At 39.3% G+C, this 17,616-nt stretch overlaps 1 protein-coding gene across 4 annotated transcripts in view; it reads right to left on the bottom strand.

Moving 5' to 3' along the window:
• The window catches only part of peak1 (pseudopodium-enriched atypical kinase 1), a 227,253-nt gene that overhangs the window by 112,130 nt on the left and 97,507 nt on the right, over positions 1–17,616 (bottom strand). The window contains exon 2 of one of the 4 annotated variants that reach the window (XM_073025543.1): positions 5,565–5,679. The exons of the other annotated variants lie outside the window; for them this stretch is intronic. The gene's annotated coding sequence lies outside the window, so the exon portion shown is untranslated. The remainder of the gene's footprint in view (positions 1–5,564; positions 5,680–17,616) is intronic. 4 annotated transcript variants of the gene reach the window in all.

Genomic DNA, 17,616 nt, shown 5'->3' with positions numbered 1-17,616 from the left:
CTGACGTCTCATCAGTACGACAGCAAGCTGTTTACTGTTTACCTGTACTACACACCACACACATTTAAAATTATTTTTATTAACTTATTAGCGGCAATATTTTGTTTTATGTGCTATGTGATTTGTATTGTAGATGCACCCTGGTCTGGAGGAATGTTGATTCACTCAATTGCATATACGTACAGTCAGATGACAATGAACTTGAACTTGTATAGTAGAGGTCAACGGCTCCACAAGATATTAAGACAGGATTCAATCTCACCAAGTTAATGAACAATATTAAACAGAAAAGAAATGCAAGTTCTGTGCAGAAGTATGCATCGTTACTTCTCAATAAAATCAACAGTTTAATGCTGTCACAGAAATGAAGCAATGCATTTTCAGCTCAGTTAAACTGACAACTGTTCTTGATGAATAGTGATGAACATAGCTGTAGTCCACAAGACTTTTTAGCTTGCACTGCTTGTTGACACCATATGGCGAAATCATTGCAATAACTTCAAGTAATGATCTTCAAAATAGCTAAGATTCCATGTAAAAAAACCTACCAAAAATGTGAATTTCGTCAAGCTTAAAATGCTGCAATTTCAAATATAGTTCCATAACCTGGGGATCATTACTGATCAGCATCTTCATGAAGTTCAGAGTATTCATCAAACAATTCCCAGCCATTAATCAATCATGCTTTCACAGAAAATTATGGCTCTATAAAAAGAAATTCTCCCTGAAAGTTAATTATATAAAAAGCTGTAGAATTGAAAGCAAAGCCACATAAAATTTTAGATTATATTCATGATCAATGGCATTTCCATAAAGAGTAAGAGGGAAGCATTTTTAATTTTATACATGGTATAATAGCTTTCCTTTTTGTGCACTATGTTCAAGGGTATCCTAGGCTAAAGTGAAAAGTCAAGATGTGGTTTCTCAATTAACATAATCATGTTCGAAGCAGACCTTCTTACTCAACACAATCGTATGAAATTATAATTTTCATATTATCACCTGATGTGAACTGATTGGCGTGTATGGGGTGTCCAGGGAAGGGTAGCACCTCTGATGATGGGGCCTGTTGTGTCCATTCTGGGGCAGCTCACTCACATTTGGTCCCCACTGGACACTCTGCTGTCACATGGCTCCAAATAGCTGTTTGCATGTGACAGCAGCCACACCCCAGTACACTGCTTTAACAGATGGGCCAAACCAAATGAGGATAGCAGGCAGACTAGGTGAATGAGATCAACTGTGAGAACCAATGGCCAGGAAGGTGGTCCTGCAATGCTTCATGGAGATCAAAGGGCATGCCAACACAGAAGTCATGGTCATCCACTACAACCACGGAAGACCCCAGATGAAATGACCAGTTGTACCACAGGATCCAGTCTTCCAAGGTCAAGAGTAGAACTGCCCAGTGCAAGAGCTTTTCCACTTAAAATCTTTCCACAGAGGTTTCTACCATCAGATACAACAGACAACCAATCACTTGATGTGACAAAAAAAGCTAAGTACGGGTATTAAACATCAAATTTATAGGTAAAACATATTTTAGCATATTCCACAAAATTGTGAAGAATGAACTCAATGGTATTTTTCCCATTCCATGTCTACAGGTTTTTGCAGAACCTTTCATTGTTTATATGCAACATACACAAAATGCTGGAGGAACTCAGCAGGCCAGGCAGCATATTTGGAAAAGAGTGCAGCCAATGTTTTGGGCCAAGACCCTTCAGCACTTTTTTTCTCTAGTCCTGCTGAAGGGTCTCGGCCCAAAACATTGTCTGTACTCTTTTCCATAAGTGCTGCTTGGTCTACTGAGTTCCTCCAACATTTTGTGTATGTTGCTTGGATTTCCAGCATCTGCAGATTTTCTTGTTTATGATTGTTTTATTTATTGCTACTTCTTAGACACTCCTTTGGGAGAGAAAGATAACTTGTTTCTACTCCAGTTCTATGGTTTCTGAAGTAGCTGATGAAACTAAAGTGGAGTCCACAGATTCTGACAGCAGTGGAGTAGGAGGTTCTTGATGAGATTACTGGATAGTTTAGAAATTATCACGAATGTAATCCAGCAGAAAAGATATAAGTAGTGTATTCATTTCATTATATATTATTCCACAAAGTTTTTGCTAACAGTGGCACAGCAGTGTTAATGAAAAAAGCTGAAAAATCTCAATGCCACTCATGCTGATACTCCATTTTGGGCACCAAATAGAACAGGAATTCACATCAGTCAGTGGGAACTTCACATGTTTTTCAGAACAGGTTTGTAAATATAGTTAAACCTTTTATTTTGCTTAACTGGTGAATCTTTTGTTGTGATATAGCTTGGAGTATGCCTGCTTCAAGAATCTGGTATCAGGCACACAAACAAAGTGACCCGTCCATTAGAGGTGGCTGAGTATAATTAGGACTCAGTGCTGGGCATGTTAGCCTGGGTGAAGACACTGATTTATCCTGCCAGTAGGCATGGAGGGCTTTGCCAAGACATAATTAGAAACAAGCTCCAGGGCTTGAAGTTGCTGATGTTAGTACATCAGTGTCTCAGAAGCATGGGAAGAAAGTGTATGCAAGGATTAGGAAGCTAAAATCAAACAGGGCCCTTGAGGATTATAAAGAAATTAGAAAAGAACGCAGGAAAGGAATTAGTAGACAAGTCATTGGCAAGTAGGAATAAATAGGATTAAAAAAAGTCCCAAGACATTCTATACCAATATTAAAAGCAAGGTTAAAACTGCTTGGAGGCAGAGGATGTGGACAAGGTCTTAAATGAGTATATTGCATCAGTGAGGCAAAGGAAATGGAGGGCAGTGAGATCAGTGTGAAGCATGCTAATATGCAAGTGCATTTTGAGATAAAGAAAGAGGTAGCGTTCCCTCAAGAACCATTAAGATGAATAATTCTCCAAAGCCTGTTGGTAAAACTTCAAATGGTGATGATGAGACTAACAGGAGTGAGGCAGATCAACTGGCTTAGTGGTGTTGCGACAACCACCTCACAATATCAGCAAGACCATGGTATTGATTGTGGACTTCAGGACGGGGAATTTGGGAGAACATACACCAGTCCTCATTAAGAGTCACTGGTGGAAAGAGTAAGCAGCTTCAAGTTATTGGTCAACAACATCTCAGAGGATCTATCCTGGCCAAACTATGTGGACCTCTATTAGTCAGGTCGACTATGGATGTTGCATCTTAGATATCGAAACTGATATGTAAGGCAGGGCAATACAATATGCATAGCAAGCTGTTGCCCATGCAGCAGGCTGCCCCTCTCCATACAACTGATGAATCCAAAGAAATGGCAGAAACCAATAAAGTTTGGCACCAGTGGCACTACAGGAGTTGCCAGTCAGCACTGAACTCAGCATAGGATTGCCTTAGGGACTCCAGCTCTGCATTTTTTTCCCCTTGGAATTTACTCCCAAAGCCTTCCCTGTGAGTAGGTATAGCCGCAAAACAACTAAGGTTTGATATCAGAGTTTTCCTTCTCCTAGATGAGCTGCCAACCATAGCTGATGAGCCTTATCTGCCCTGAGCGACTGGTCTGAAAGCACCAGTAACCTGCTTTTGCCTCTTCTCCGTTAATAGAAATGGTTCCGCCAGGCTTAATAGCTAAACCACACATGAAGTACAAAAGTTGAACTTGGTTGTCAGATGCTATTTGAGATGCATGTCATTGAGTACATCTAATAGGTATTGGGAACTTATCCTCTCTACTCCTTCTCCCCCCACCAGGCTGTGACAACCTTAAGGAACCTGGGCCCACTACATTGAATCAATCACGAAGGCGGCACAATAGCTACTATGTTTGAGGAGATCTGGTATATCACCAAATTTTCAAAAGATGTACCATGGAGAGCATTCTGATTGGTTGCATCATCACTTGGTCTGTAGCCTCCAATGCACAGGATCAAAAGAGGCTGCAGAGTGTTTCAGACTGAGCCAGCTCCATCACTCACCTCTGGACCATCTGGACAGTAAAGACAACTATGTTAGACTATTGTTTATTGACTACAACTCTGTCTTCAATATTATAATTCCCAGCAAACTCATTATCAAACTACAAGACCTACTACACCTTCCTCTGTAACTAGATCCTCAACTTTCTGACTAACAGCAACACTTTCAACACTGGCACCCCACGCAGCTACGTCCTCAGTCCCCTACTCATGACTGCATGACCTCATTCTGCTCGAAATTTCTTTTCTTGTAGATGATATCACCATAGTGCTCTGTATCTCAAATACAGGGAGGAGATAGAAAATATGATATCATGACACCAACCTTTCCGTAAATGTTAGGAAAAACAAAAGTGATGTTCATTGACTTCAGAAAGAGAGATGTTGCAAATGCTGCTGTTTTCATCAATGGTGCTGAGGTTGAGAAGGTTAAAGCTTCAAGTTCCTAGGAATGACCATCACGAATCTTGGTCCAACCACATAAATGCCAAGGCCTATAAAGTTCACCTATACCACCACCTCCTCAAGTGACTAAAGAAATTAGGTATGTTCCTGTCAACCCTTACCAACCTTTAATTAATGCACCATAGAAAGCATTCTATCTGGATGCAACACAGCTTGATATGGCAACTGCACTGCCCATGACCACAAGAAGCTAGAAAGCTGCACTGCCCATGACACAGCTCACAGGACATCTTCAACACAACCCTCCACCACCCACCCCCCCCTCACTTTTATAAGAAAAATGGTTCCCCAGTACGATAAGATGGACTCTTGACCTCACATTCTACCTCATTATGATCTTGTACTTTTGACCTTAGTCTACCTGCACTGCACTCTCTCTTAACTGTAGCACTCTTTTCTGTATTCTGTTATATTGTTTATAACAGTATATATTGTTTTACTTGGTTCCACAATACAGATTTAATCTGTATGCAAGACAAAATTTTCACTGTACAAGCTACAATAATAACCCAATCAATGAAACACAACTTCGTCGTTCCTTTAGCTGTGCATTATTAACTTACTTTAGAAATGTATTAATGTTTGTCTTTGCACTGTGTTGCTGCCACAAAACACATTTCATCTCATGTGTTGATGGTAATAAATCAATACCCATTTTGATTCTAAAGCTGCTCCTGAAGAACTATTTCACTGTGGTTTGAATGCCAACCTATTTATCATTAGAGTACTGATGTGGTGGATCTCATAACATAAAAACAAAACACTGCACATACTGATAATCCAAAATAAAAATAGAAACCACAGAAAATACTCATTAGCTCAGGCAGCATACATGGAGATGAAAATTAGTTAATCTTTCATGTCAAAGATATAGGATTACCGTTTGTCTCCAAGTCAGAAAAAATTCAATACTATTGAATTAAAACCTGCTTCAACTTTTAATTCTGAAACATTACTGTGAATTAGAAACATGTCAAAACTTCATGTAAACAGTATTTTGTTTGAATGTTCTTTAAACCAAATTCTAGATCTCCTGGAGCCAATGAACAATACTATTAACAATAATTGAAGTTGCAGCTGACAATAGGTTGGACTGATGGCCAAAAGAAACCCATTTTATCAGATCTTAGTATCAAACACTAACCTGTGCTTTTACAAGGCAGTTATCTAATAATTCCAAACAAGAGAAAATCTGCAGATGTTGGAAATCCAAGCAACACACACAAAATGCTGGAGGAACTCTGCAGGCCAGGCAGCATCTATGGAAAAGAATACATTCGACGTTTCAGGCCAAGATCACACTTGCTTCTCAATGTCCGACCATATGTATTTCCCCTTCTGTGCATTAACTGAGGACATCTTGATGCAACTCCCATGTGCCCATGCAGAAAACAATCTGTCATAACTGATTTATACTACCATGATTTAGCTGTTGGTAACCTTGTATAAAAGAATGATCAAGAGTAATAAAAGGCCCTTAAAACATGAACTGATGGATTTCTGTGGATTTAAATACCCGAGTTCAGAGCTTTCAGGTTTGTCATACTTATTTGACAGGACAAGTTAGGGCCAACATCTCATTTAGCACATTTCAATGACAATTAAATTCTCACAATATGTACTTGCATTGAGGGATTAAATATAATCTAAGAGAGACAAATCTAACATTGTGTTCAGTGAAAGCAAGACCACGAAAGTATCCAATGCAACTTGGTTGCCAAATAAAATTCCATTCCAAAATTTCAATATAGCTTAAGGTGGAAGAATTACTGCATTGTCAGAGGTGCCACCAGGACAATAAATTAATCCAAGTTTGTATCTGATCTTTTGGTTCAGATGGACATTAGTGCTCCCACAGCTTAAATGATTGTCAGAAAATTCTCCGTGTGCTCCAAAACAAAGCATTACCAAAACAATGATCTACATTTTTTGTATAACTGACTACAACAAAAATAATTTACTATTGTTACAAACCCCGTAACTGGGTGTCTTACCAGCAAAGATAGGAGTAGCTGTTGAAGTCTGATGATACTATTTTTAACAGTATTTATTAGTAAAAATACACAATCAATGCAAATATACAGATAATATACGTCGTCAATACTAAATCTAAAAGTGCGGGTATAATAATAATCAATAAGAAATAAGCTCTATCGTTGTGTAAGCGATAATGAATTGTCCGATGGAAATATAAAGTTCAGTTCAGTTCATACAGTCTGCCGTTGTTGCTGATCACCGTGTGGCAATTGTTGGAGGGAGGAAGAGAGGGGGAGAGGGGGAGGGGGAGGGGGAGAGGGAGGGGGAGAGGGAGGGGGAGAGGGAGGGGGAGAGGGAGGGGGAGAGGGAGGGGGAGAGGGAGGGGGAGAGGGAGGGGGAGAGGGAGGGGGAGAGGGAGGGGGAGAGGGAGGGGAGAGGGAGGGAGAGGGGAGGGGGAGGGGGAGAGAGAGAGGGGGAGAGAGAGAGAGAGAGAGAGAGAGAGAGAGGGGAAAGGGAGAGGGAGAGGGAGAGAGAGAGAGAGAGAGAGACTTGCCGACTTTCCTTGTTACGATCTTGATCCGTATCCGTCCTTTAGCTAGACCATTCCGTGGAGGACTAGTCACCCAGGCAAGGGTGGACACACACACAAGCCCCCCACCGGTCTCGTAGAGTTTCTCCTGGTGTGTCTGAGGGGTGTTCCCCAGACCCAACTTTTATCCTCACTCACGGGGTCTCAGATGTCAATCAGGTTGGGATGATGCAATCCCTCAACCAGACCACTTTGGTTGCCCCCTGAGGGGTTTCAATGAATAGTACAGTACTCAATACACAATTCCTCCTTCAAGAGACAATAGCAGTAATCCCTCTCTTTGTCAATAGGAGACATTCCACCTTGTCGTGTATTCTGCGTTGTCTATAACAACTGCCTTTGCTGTGATCCTGCGTCTCTCTCTCTCTCTCTCTCATTACTGACATGATGTATACCTCTCTCATTTCCTGGGTATCAGACCCGAAATAATTGCGATTTTGCGATTCTCAGAAAGGGGGGGGGGGCGACTTTGCTCCCTTCATTCATAACACTATAAGCTAAATATCTTGGTATATTTGCTTCATAAATGCAAGTCATTTGTTTTTAAAGAAATGTTGACAGAAAATAAAATTTCACCATCTTAAAGCAATTAAGTACAGCTCTCAATACAGGGAAATGAAGCGTCATTCTCTTGAGGCTGGAGAATACTTGTACACCTACAGAATATTTTTTTATTGTATTAATATTATTTCATGACCTGTATGTGATACATGTGTTGTGTTTTGCACCTCAGTCCCTAAGGAATGTTGCTTTGCTTAGCTGTATACATGTGTACAGTTGGATGACAATAAACTTGAACTTGAACGAGAGCAGAGGCAGATAAAGCAATATTGAACCATGTGGGGAAAATTCTGCAAACAAGAGTGACTTACCAAGGAAAGAAATTGGAGACTAATTGGAGGTCCATGCGGCAAATCACATCTTTTTATTTTGCCAAAGTTATACAGACATAGCTTTCACCAAACATACTCAGAAATAAAACAAATATTTCAAGGTCTTAGATTACAGCTATTATGACAATACACTCAACACTTACATAAGCTTCAATATGAATAGAAGTTATGTTTAATGTTTAAAGCTTTATATAGTAAAATCAAAATTATTTCCAACATTGTATCACAACTGCTTGATTTTTTTTACAATAAGTTCAAACTCAAATTAAATGACATAAGAAGCTATTGAAGAACTACATAAGAATGCAAGAAACGTGAGAAACAGAAAATACTAAAGACATTCATCCAGACAACCACAATGGAGAGAAACATAATTATCAGTATAATCTTGGGTATAATAATGAATCTTTACAGTTTAAGCTTAAACAATTAATTTTTTATGTCAGCACTGAAAATATATTCAATAGATGAATAGGACAAATACGACAGCTCTGTAGCGGGTTGAGGTGGAGACTATGAGTGCATGCAAGAGAAACATCATAATGAAACAAAAGATGAGATTGCAAGAGGTGTAATTAATTACAACAGAATTGCAGAGATCAGAACCAGAGGTTAGAGGACATGAAGGCTGGAGCTTGTGACAAACATGCGGCAAAAATGTCTCAAAGTTTCAGAATAGCCTAATATGCAGTGAGTCTATATAGACTGTACCGACTTATACAATATACAAGAGTCTATATACAAGTCCTATACTGTGAAACAAATTATTTGCACAGCACAACTAATGGCAGCAAGTTATTTATATTCTTTTAACATAACTGTATGAAAACAATTGACAAAAGATACAGAAATCAAAAAACTGGAAATGTAATTGGCAAACCATCAAATTATATAAATCCTTTGAAAAATATTGAATTTTCAAAAGAATCTTCAGGAATAAAAGCTCCAAATAACATAAAAGCTATTGCATAACCTGTGAAGATTCATTTTAGCCAATATTGTACTGGTAATTACTTACAAAAGAATTTAATTTAATTATTTACAAAATAATTATCTTCATGCTTCTATGTACAAAAGGTAAATACCTCATAAACATTAGGACTTTTTTAACATTCCATAAAAACAGATCTTCCTTTATATATGTAGATAACACCAATTAAGTCTGAAAATTCCAATATATAGTCACTTCATTATTTTTACAAAATACAGCTGACTTACATTGAAGCATTACCTTTTTGAATAAACTCTTCTTGGGCTTCCAGCCAGGTACAGGTTGTCAATTTTATCCAACCTTTAGATGACAAACTCTGCCATCTTCATCAGGGATGATGCCTGGGCATGTCCAGCCTGGTGGTGTATAATACCCCCTTCATCAGACCCTCTTGATTAGTTAGTCCTCACTCAATCAGGTTTCCTCATCCAATCGAATTCCAGTTCTTACTTAAAGTGAGATTCTTGACTTTGTTAAAATTCTTTTTCTCTAGTTTTATTTCATTGTCTTCCTTCACCATGGGTCCCAAAAAAACATTAACACAGCACAGCAGTTTTGTGCCAAAATCAATCCTATGGCCATTGCGAATGCAAAGTTCTGCTACCATCCACTTCACCAGGTAACCCAAACGGATACAACTCCTGATGCTCTTTGATGCACCAATATACGCTGCTCCACATTCACAGAGAATTCTGTAAACGCCAGTCCTCATCTTTGACCTGCATAAACTGTGATTTGAGCTTCCTTACGGGTTTTTGAATGGCATTAATCTGGTATTTCTTCAGGATTCTGGCAATCCTTCCAGAAACCGTGGAAATATAGGGAATAATATATTATCTTTTTATACAAATGTTAACATTGGCCTAGAGGTTGAAAAGGAGCAATGAGCAAACAAAGCTAAAATAGGTTACTATGGCTTGCTGAAGCAAAAGTAAAGCTGATGGTATCATGATTTGCTTTCACTTTAATACTTAAATAACTTTGCAAACCTTGCCATTCTGGTTTTAATTCCACAAGTATCTTTAATATTCAAAATCTCAATCATGAATGCATAAATATACACTCATCAACACACAAACCAAGATAATCAATACTCACATTACTAAAAACTACATTCTGTTTTGCTCAGGTAATCATTATCAGTATTTTATAATCATGAGGGAAATTGTAAATTTACAAGATTTCTAGATACTTAAAAGAAAGGAACGATGTATGCTTCTTACTTTTGGAATGTGGGTTTTCTGCATTCCTTATATTATCATTAAGTCTCGATAATATGTTGCCTATGACAAAAACACAAGAAAATAGCAGGAATAGGCTATGGCATGTCTCAAGTCTGCTTTGCTGAACAATATAATCATGGCTGATATACCTAGGCTTCAACCCCTTCTCTAGGCTATCTCGCCATAACTCTCAGTTCCCCAATATTTCAAGAATCTATCTCATCTTGAAATACTTTCAATGATCTAGATTCCACAACCTTTGAAACAGAGAATGTCAGAGATTCATTACACTCTGTGAAAATAAATTCTTAAATGATCACTTCTCATACCTTGTAACAAATCCTGTATCGATAAATTCAATGGGGATTTCATTATCAAAATTGCACAAAGATGTGGATTTCTTAAAATTTACTTCCCAACTAAGCTGATGTACAGATGAAATTGTTGCTTCCATTTTAGCATTAAAGCTGAAGTGTACTCCAATTTCATTTCACTAGGTCTGACTCAATTTTTCATTGTATATGGTATATCATGCCTCCTTTCAGCAGAAAGTATGTTTTACAAGCTTTATAAATTTATCATCTCTAATTTTCAACCAATTGACTTGCAAAACTACTCCTGTAAGTCCAGTGCTATATCAAAATAACAGCTACTGAAAGTATCAACATCATTTTTGCTGGGTTGTGTACTACATTCAATTCAAAGATAATCATGAAATGTTTCAAAGATATACTTCACTAAAACTGCAATGCTGACAAGTATTAGATGTATCAAAATAATACAAACCTAGGTCAGAATTCTGGCCATCTTACCAAGTTTCTGGTTAAGATAGCGTCTGCATACAATGCTCCTTTGGTCTACATCTTCTAGATACATCATGAAAACATTATTTCACTTCTTTAAAGTGTTTTACATTTGTTTTTCATCTTGAATATGATTCTGGAACTGTTGGAACCTGTGATTTGTAGTTTGGAAATCATTTGGATGTTTCAGCAATCTGCAGACTCTCAGGTGATTCCAGGAGGCAGGGAAACATACGGGAACCTCATGGTGAGAAGCTGCAAGCTGATGTTTGACTCCACTTTGCAGATTAAAACTTCCATTATTTGCTGATTAAAGTGACAAGGGAGACTGAAACAACGGCTGCCTGCCTTTTTATCGTTGGGGGACTGTTCTGCTGCTGGAAAGGGAAGACAGCCTTTTTATCGCTGGTAAGATCACTGCTAGAGAGAGGGAGAATGTTGCACAGGTTGTCTGCATTTTGGATGCGGACTTGGACTGTGGACTTATTTTCAATCTTATGGTTGTAACTCTCAGGCACAGCCAGCACATATTCTGGCCCTGCCAAATTGAGAAATCTCGTTTGTGTGGATGCTGCGTGATGTGTTGCCCAGTTACAAATTTGCGCCGCAAAATATCAGACAGTACACCATATGCAATTAAATGATTGAACTTTATAAATTTTAATAAAAAGTAAAAGGGCCCATTTTAAGGAAAAAGTCTATTGCGTATCGTTGGAACTCACTGTTCATTCATTTGTTCCCGTTGACCTCCAAGTGTAGCCGGCTTTCGGACCCTCGCTCCTCAGTCCACTCCGTCCAGTGATCTTCCAACTCTCTCCATTCGCATCCTCTCTCCCCCACTCCCTGACAAAAAAAAGGACTGCGAAAAACCCGACTCCCAGACACACAAGAAAGCACAACATTTCCTCATTGGCTAACCCCTGCATTCCAAAGCCCCGTTATCTCAAACCATAACCCAAACATTGCTGCTACAGAGAAACCATTTCCTTACTTGTGAAACATTACAGAGAAGCCATTACATTAGCCTTAGCAGTGAAACCTTACAGTGTATTACATGGTTTTCTGTATTGTGCTTTTCGCCTGATCTTTCATGCGTCTTTGTGTGCAGGAGAGGGGGACTGAGGAGGAGTCAACTGGGGGGGGGGGGGGGGAGTTGATGTGCTTGCACCATTTTTGTTTATATTTTTGTGCAGGGAGGAGTTCTTTGGGGGTTGATGATCATGCTGCTGGTCTTTCCTGATTTCATGGCTACCTGGAGTAAAAGAATTTCAGAGTTGTATATTTTGATCATAAATGAACCTTTTGAGTTTCAGAGATGACCAGAAAGCCATCTCAGGCGTATAGTGGCAATTCGGACCAAACTTGAGTCAATGGGGGATGCACAGCAGCTGTGGCAGGACTTGAATGCTATTACCTCTTACAAAGTAAAAGCAAACAACACAGGTGACAACAAAGCTTCACTCCTAGATAAATTCAATGTCTTCTATGCTCACTTTGACCATCAAAACATGGAGGAACATTCAGAAACTCCCACAGCCCCTGATGACCCTGTGATTTCAATATCTGGAGGCTGACATGGGAGCATTCTTCAGAAAGCATCTGGCCTAGCTGTGGGACATAGCCAAGTATTAAAGACCTGTGCCGATCAACTGGCTGAAGTGTTCACCAATATCTTTAACACATTGCTTTGCAGTCTGAGGTACCCACCTGGTTCAAGCAGGCTTCAATTATATGGGTGCCCAAAAAGAATGTGGTAACCCGCCTCAGTGACTATCATCCAGTACTTACATCCACTCAGTGAGTTACATCCACCGTGATGAAGTGCTTTGAGAGGTTGGAGATGAAACACATCAACTCCTGTCCGAGAAGCAATTTGGATCCGCTCCAGTTTGTCTACTGGCACAACAGTCAGTTTGGATTGGGAACAACGTCTCCTCCGCAATCTCTAACAGCGCAGGCGCACAGAAGGCTGTGAGCTTAGCCCCCTGTTCTAAGCTCACCTATGACTATGAGTGGGCTTCGCCCCCTGTCCTACTCACCTATGACTATAAGGCTAAGCATAGCTCCAATGCTATTTTTAAGTTTGCTGATAACATCACTGTCAATAGCCGAATCAATGGTGACGAATCAGTATACAAGAGGGAGAATGAAAATCTGGCTGAGTGGTGTCACAACAACAACCTCTGAGTCAATGTCAGCAAGACCACAGAGCTGATTATTGACTTCAGGAGAGGATACCGGAGGTCCGTGAGCCAGTCCTCATCAGCAGTGGAGACGGTCAGCCACTTTAAATCCCTTGGTGTTACCATTTCAGAGGCCGTGGCCCAGCACATAAGTGCAATTACAAAGAACACAGCACCTCCACCATCTTAAAAGTTTGTGAAGATTCAGAAGGTCATCTAAAATGTTGATAACTTCTACTGAGGTGTGAGAGAATTTATTGACTGGTATGGAAACACCATTGCCCTTGAATGGAAAATCCTACAGAAAGTAGTGGATACGGCCCAGTCCATCACGGGTAAAGCTCTCCCAACTACTGAGCACATCTACATGGAGTGCTATCACAGGAAAGCAACATTTATCATCAAGGACCCCCCCCCCCCCCCCCCCGGCCCAAATCACCTAAGCCATGCTTTCTTTTTTTTCCCCCCCACTGCTGCCATCAGAAAGGTGTACAGGAGCCTCAGGACCCACACCACCAGGTCCAGGAACAGTTATTACCCCTCAACCATCAGGCTCTTGGACCAGTGGGAATAACTTCACTCAACTTCATTCACTCCATCACTAAACTGTTCCTACAACCTATGGACTTACTTTCAAGGACCCTTCATCTCATGTTCATAATGTTCATAATATGTATTATTTTCCCCCCCTTTCCTATTTGCAGTTTGTTATCCATCCTGTTGAGTGTAGTGTTTCACTCTGTTATGTTTCTTGGATTTACTGTGTATGCCCACAAGAAAATGAATGTTAGGGTTGTATACAGTGGTACACATGTACTCTGATAATAAATTTACTTCGAACTTCGTAAGTAAAGTTCATACAATGAGTCGTCATACAATAAATTTGCTCTATTTCTTGGCAATGAGCTGTCAAACAAAAGTTTATTCACAAGCATAACATTTTACAACGCCAATGATCCAAATATTGGTATTCAATTCCTGCTGCTGTCTATAAGATTTTATGTTCCCAGTGCTGACAATAAACATTACCATCCCTGCATCAATTATGATACATTACAAATTATTTTCTAACATTCTACACTGAAGAGTATGGGTATTTAATAGTCAATCATAATTGCAGTACATGTCATCCCGAAGTTTTCCAGCAGGGCTCTGTTGCTGTGAACTATTCATAAACCAAATGGTTCTCAAGTTGGAAATACAGCAGCAAACCAAGCTCCCGAGCAGCAACCTTACCACAGCCCGCAAATCCATCCCACTGCCTCCCAAAGGCACTAGAGTAATGAATTGGTCGTCAAAAACACCAAACTTATCACCGACACCAGCCTACCTGCCATCATGTACAAACATACAGAAAGGTGTTGGATAAGGCCAGTAACATCATGAAAGATTCCATCCACCCTGCTCACGGACTGTTTGCCCCACTCCCATCAGGAAGCTACAAAACATCCATGACAGGACCACCAGACTCAAAGCCAATTACTTTGCCTAAGGTAATTAACACCTCCACCCACGAACCTACCCCTCCACATCCCGCACAACCACAACTTTATCACTTCCTGTCGAAGTCAGCTTATGGACTGACATTCCTATACCTAATGTAATTTGATTCCATGCCAATAAATCGATGCATAAAAGCTATTTTATGTATTTATATTTATTGGGTGTTTTTTTCATTATTGTGCATTATTTTTTGTGCTGCATCAGATCCAGAGTTACAATTATCTCATTCTCCTTTACACTTGCATACTAGAAATGACATTAAACAATGCTGACTCCTGTGTTGGCTGCAAATAAGTTGAGCATTTGGAAACTGGGGAGAAGCTACAGTGTAATTTTGGAGTTAATCCATAATTTTGCTATCCATAACTTCCTAACTACAGAGTGAATCCTTAACATAGCAAAAATGTTGTGTCAGAAATACTCATCAATACACCTTTTTCAAACATTTAACAATATTTCAAAAAACTGAAGCCTTAAATATACAGTCAATTCTGGTTAATTGGACCATTAGTTAATCAAGGTAGCCGTTTATTTGGGACAACTCTTAAAGAACAAAAACTAATCAAGAAAATAGCTGGGATTCCCTTCATTCATGTGGAACACTATGCTGCTTAACTGGGACAGGAGACTGTTGATGACCAGTTTTTAAACGAGAGCAGTCGTGTGCACTTGTGTGGCCATTAGACACGACACATTGTTTGAGCGATAACATTTTAAAATAATGCTAGTTGCATATGTTTGTACTGGAAATAAAGCAGGTCTACTTATCATTGACTGTTGTCAAAAAATAAGCAGCAAGACAATTCAGAACTATTTTACTCACTGTGGTTTCAGAAATGGCTGGGTGTGAAAATTAAACAATTTCACTACTTCAAGAACTTAGGAACTAAGAAGAATTTGAAGTAATCAACAATCATCTTGAATGTTACAATGAAAATGAAGATCTGGAAGATGCAATTGTCAAAAGCATTGAATAAAGGCATCCATTATCTGCACTAAGTGTCTGTGTTGATTTTGTTCATTTGTAGTCAATCAAAACATGGCAGCATAAAACTGAATGAATTCCTCCATAGATAATAGTTAGGAACTAATACACAGTTTTATGGTACTACAGTAGTATTGGTAGCGTTCTAATTTGTTCTGTATTTCACTTTAGTATATAATTTGATATTCAGTTAAATGGTAGTTTGTCTTTTTATATATCTTTTTAACTATTTCCATGAAACTTTGGATATTGGGGCAGCCATTTAATTGTCCTAACTAACTGGAATCCAATGTGCTTGTACAGTGCCTATAAAAAGTATTCAACCCCACCACCTCCCCCCCACCAGAAGTTTTCAAGTTTTATTGTTTTGCAACATTGTATCACAGTGGATTTAATCTGGCTTTTTTTTTGGAAAAAGACTTTCTTGTGAAAGTGAAAACAGATCTCTACAAAGTGATCCAAATTAATTACAAATTTAAAACACAAAATAATTGATTGCATAAGTATTTACCCTTTCAAGTCATTATTTAGTAGATACACCTTTGGCAGCAAATACAGCCTTGAATCTCTATCAGATTTGCACATCTGGACACTGCAATTTTCCCCCATTCTCCTTTACAAAACCACTCAAGTTCTGTCAGGTTGCATGGGGAACATGAGCCTTTTTACAAACCCAGCCACAAATTCTCAATTGGATTGAGGTCTGGACTCTGACTTGGCTACTCCAGGACATTAACTTTGTTGTTTTTCAGTCATTCCTGTGTAGCTTTGGCTTTATGCTTGGGGTCATTGTCTTGCTGGAAAACAATTCTCCCAAGTCACAGTTCTCTTGCAGACTGCATCAAATTTTCCTCCAGCATTTTCCTGTATTTTGCTGCATTCATTTTACCCTCTACCTTCACAAGCCTTCCCAGGTCTGCTGCAGTGAAGCTTCCCCAAAGCATGATACAGCTACCACCATGCTTCACAGTAGGGATGGTGTAGATGATGCATGGTGTTTGGCTTGCACCAAACATAGCATTTAGTCTGCTGGCCAAAAAAAACTCAATTTTGGTTTCATCAGACCTCAGAACCTTCTTCCAGCTGACTTCAGACTCTCCTAACTCTAGGCAAGATTTCATGTGCATTTTTTCAACAGTGGCTTTCTCTTTGCCACTCTCCCATAAATCTGCAACTGGTGAAGCACCCGGGCAACAGTTGTATGCGCAGTCTCTCCCATCTCAGCCACTGAAGCTTGTAAGTCCTCCAGAGTTGTCATAGGTCTCTGGGTGCCCTCCCTCAATAGTCCCCCTCTTGTTACTCAGTTTTTGAGGACGGCCTTCTCTAAGCAGATTTACAGCTGTGTCATATTCTTTCCATTTGGTGACTGACTTAACTGTACTCCAAGGGATATTCAATGACTTGGAAAATTTCTTGTATGCATCTGCTAACTTGTGCTTTTCAATAACCTTTTCATGGAGGTGCATGGAATGTTCTTTTGTCTTCATGGTGTAGTTTTTGCCAGGATACTGATTCACCAGCTGTTGGACCTTCCAAATACAGGTGTATTTTTACTACAATCAATTGAAACATCTTGACTGCACACAGGTCTCTAAAAACAGATCTCCATTTAACTAATCATGTTATTTCTAAAACCAGTTGGCTGCACCAGTGATGATCTGGTGTGTCATATTAAAGGGGGGGGTGAATACTTACATTATCAATTATTTTGTCATTTATATTTGTAATTAATTTGGATCACTTTGTAGAGATCAGTTTTCACTTTGACATTTAAGTCTTTTTCTGTTGATCAGCGTCAAAAAAGTCAAATTAAATCCACTGTGATTCAGTGTTGTAAAACAATAAAACATGAAAACTTCCAAGGGGAGTAAATACTTCTTATAGGCACTGTACTTACTTAACACAGTTTGGATGTTTACTTTGTGTATACACAAATGATTAACAATCCATTTTGGGGAATAATTTTTATTTTTGTTTGACTGGCAAGATGCAAGCTCAGAACTGATGGTCACTGGCAGCTCACAAATTTTGTTGCCTCCAGAGGATCCA

Source organism: Hemitrygon akajei, chromosome 21 (assembly GCF_048418815.1).
Source record: "Hemitrygon akajei chromosome 21, sHemAka1.3, whole genome shotgun sequence".
In the NCBI taxonomy this organism is placed as follows: Eukaryota; Metazoa; Chordata; class Chondrichthyes; order Myliobatiformes; family Dasyatidae; genus Hemitrygon; species Hemitrygon akajei.
This window is presented reverse-complemented; position numbering and strand designations above follow the sequence as displayed.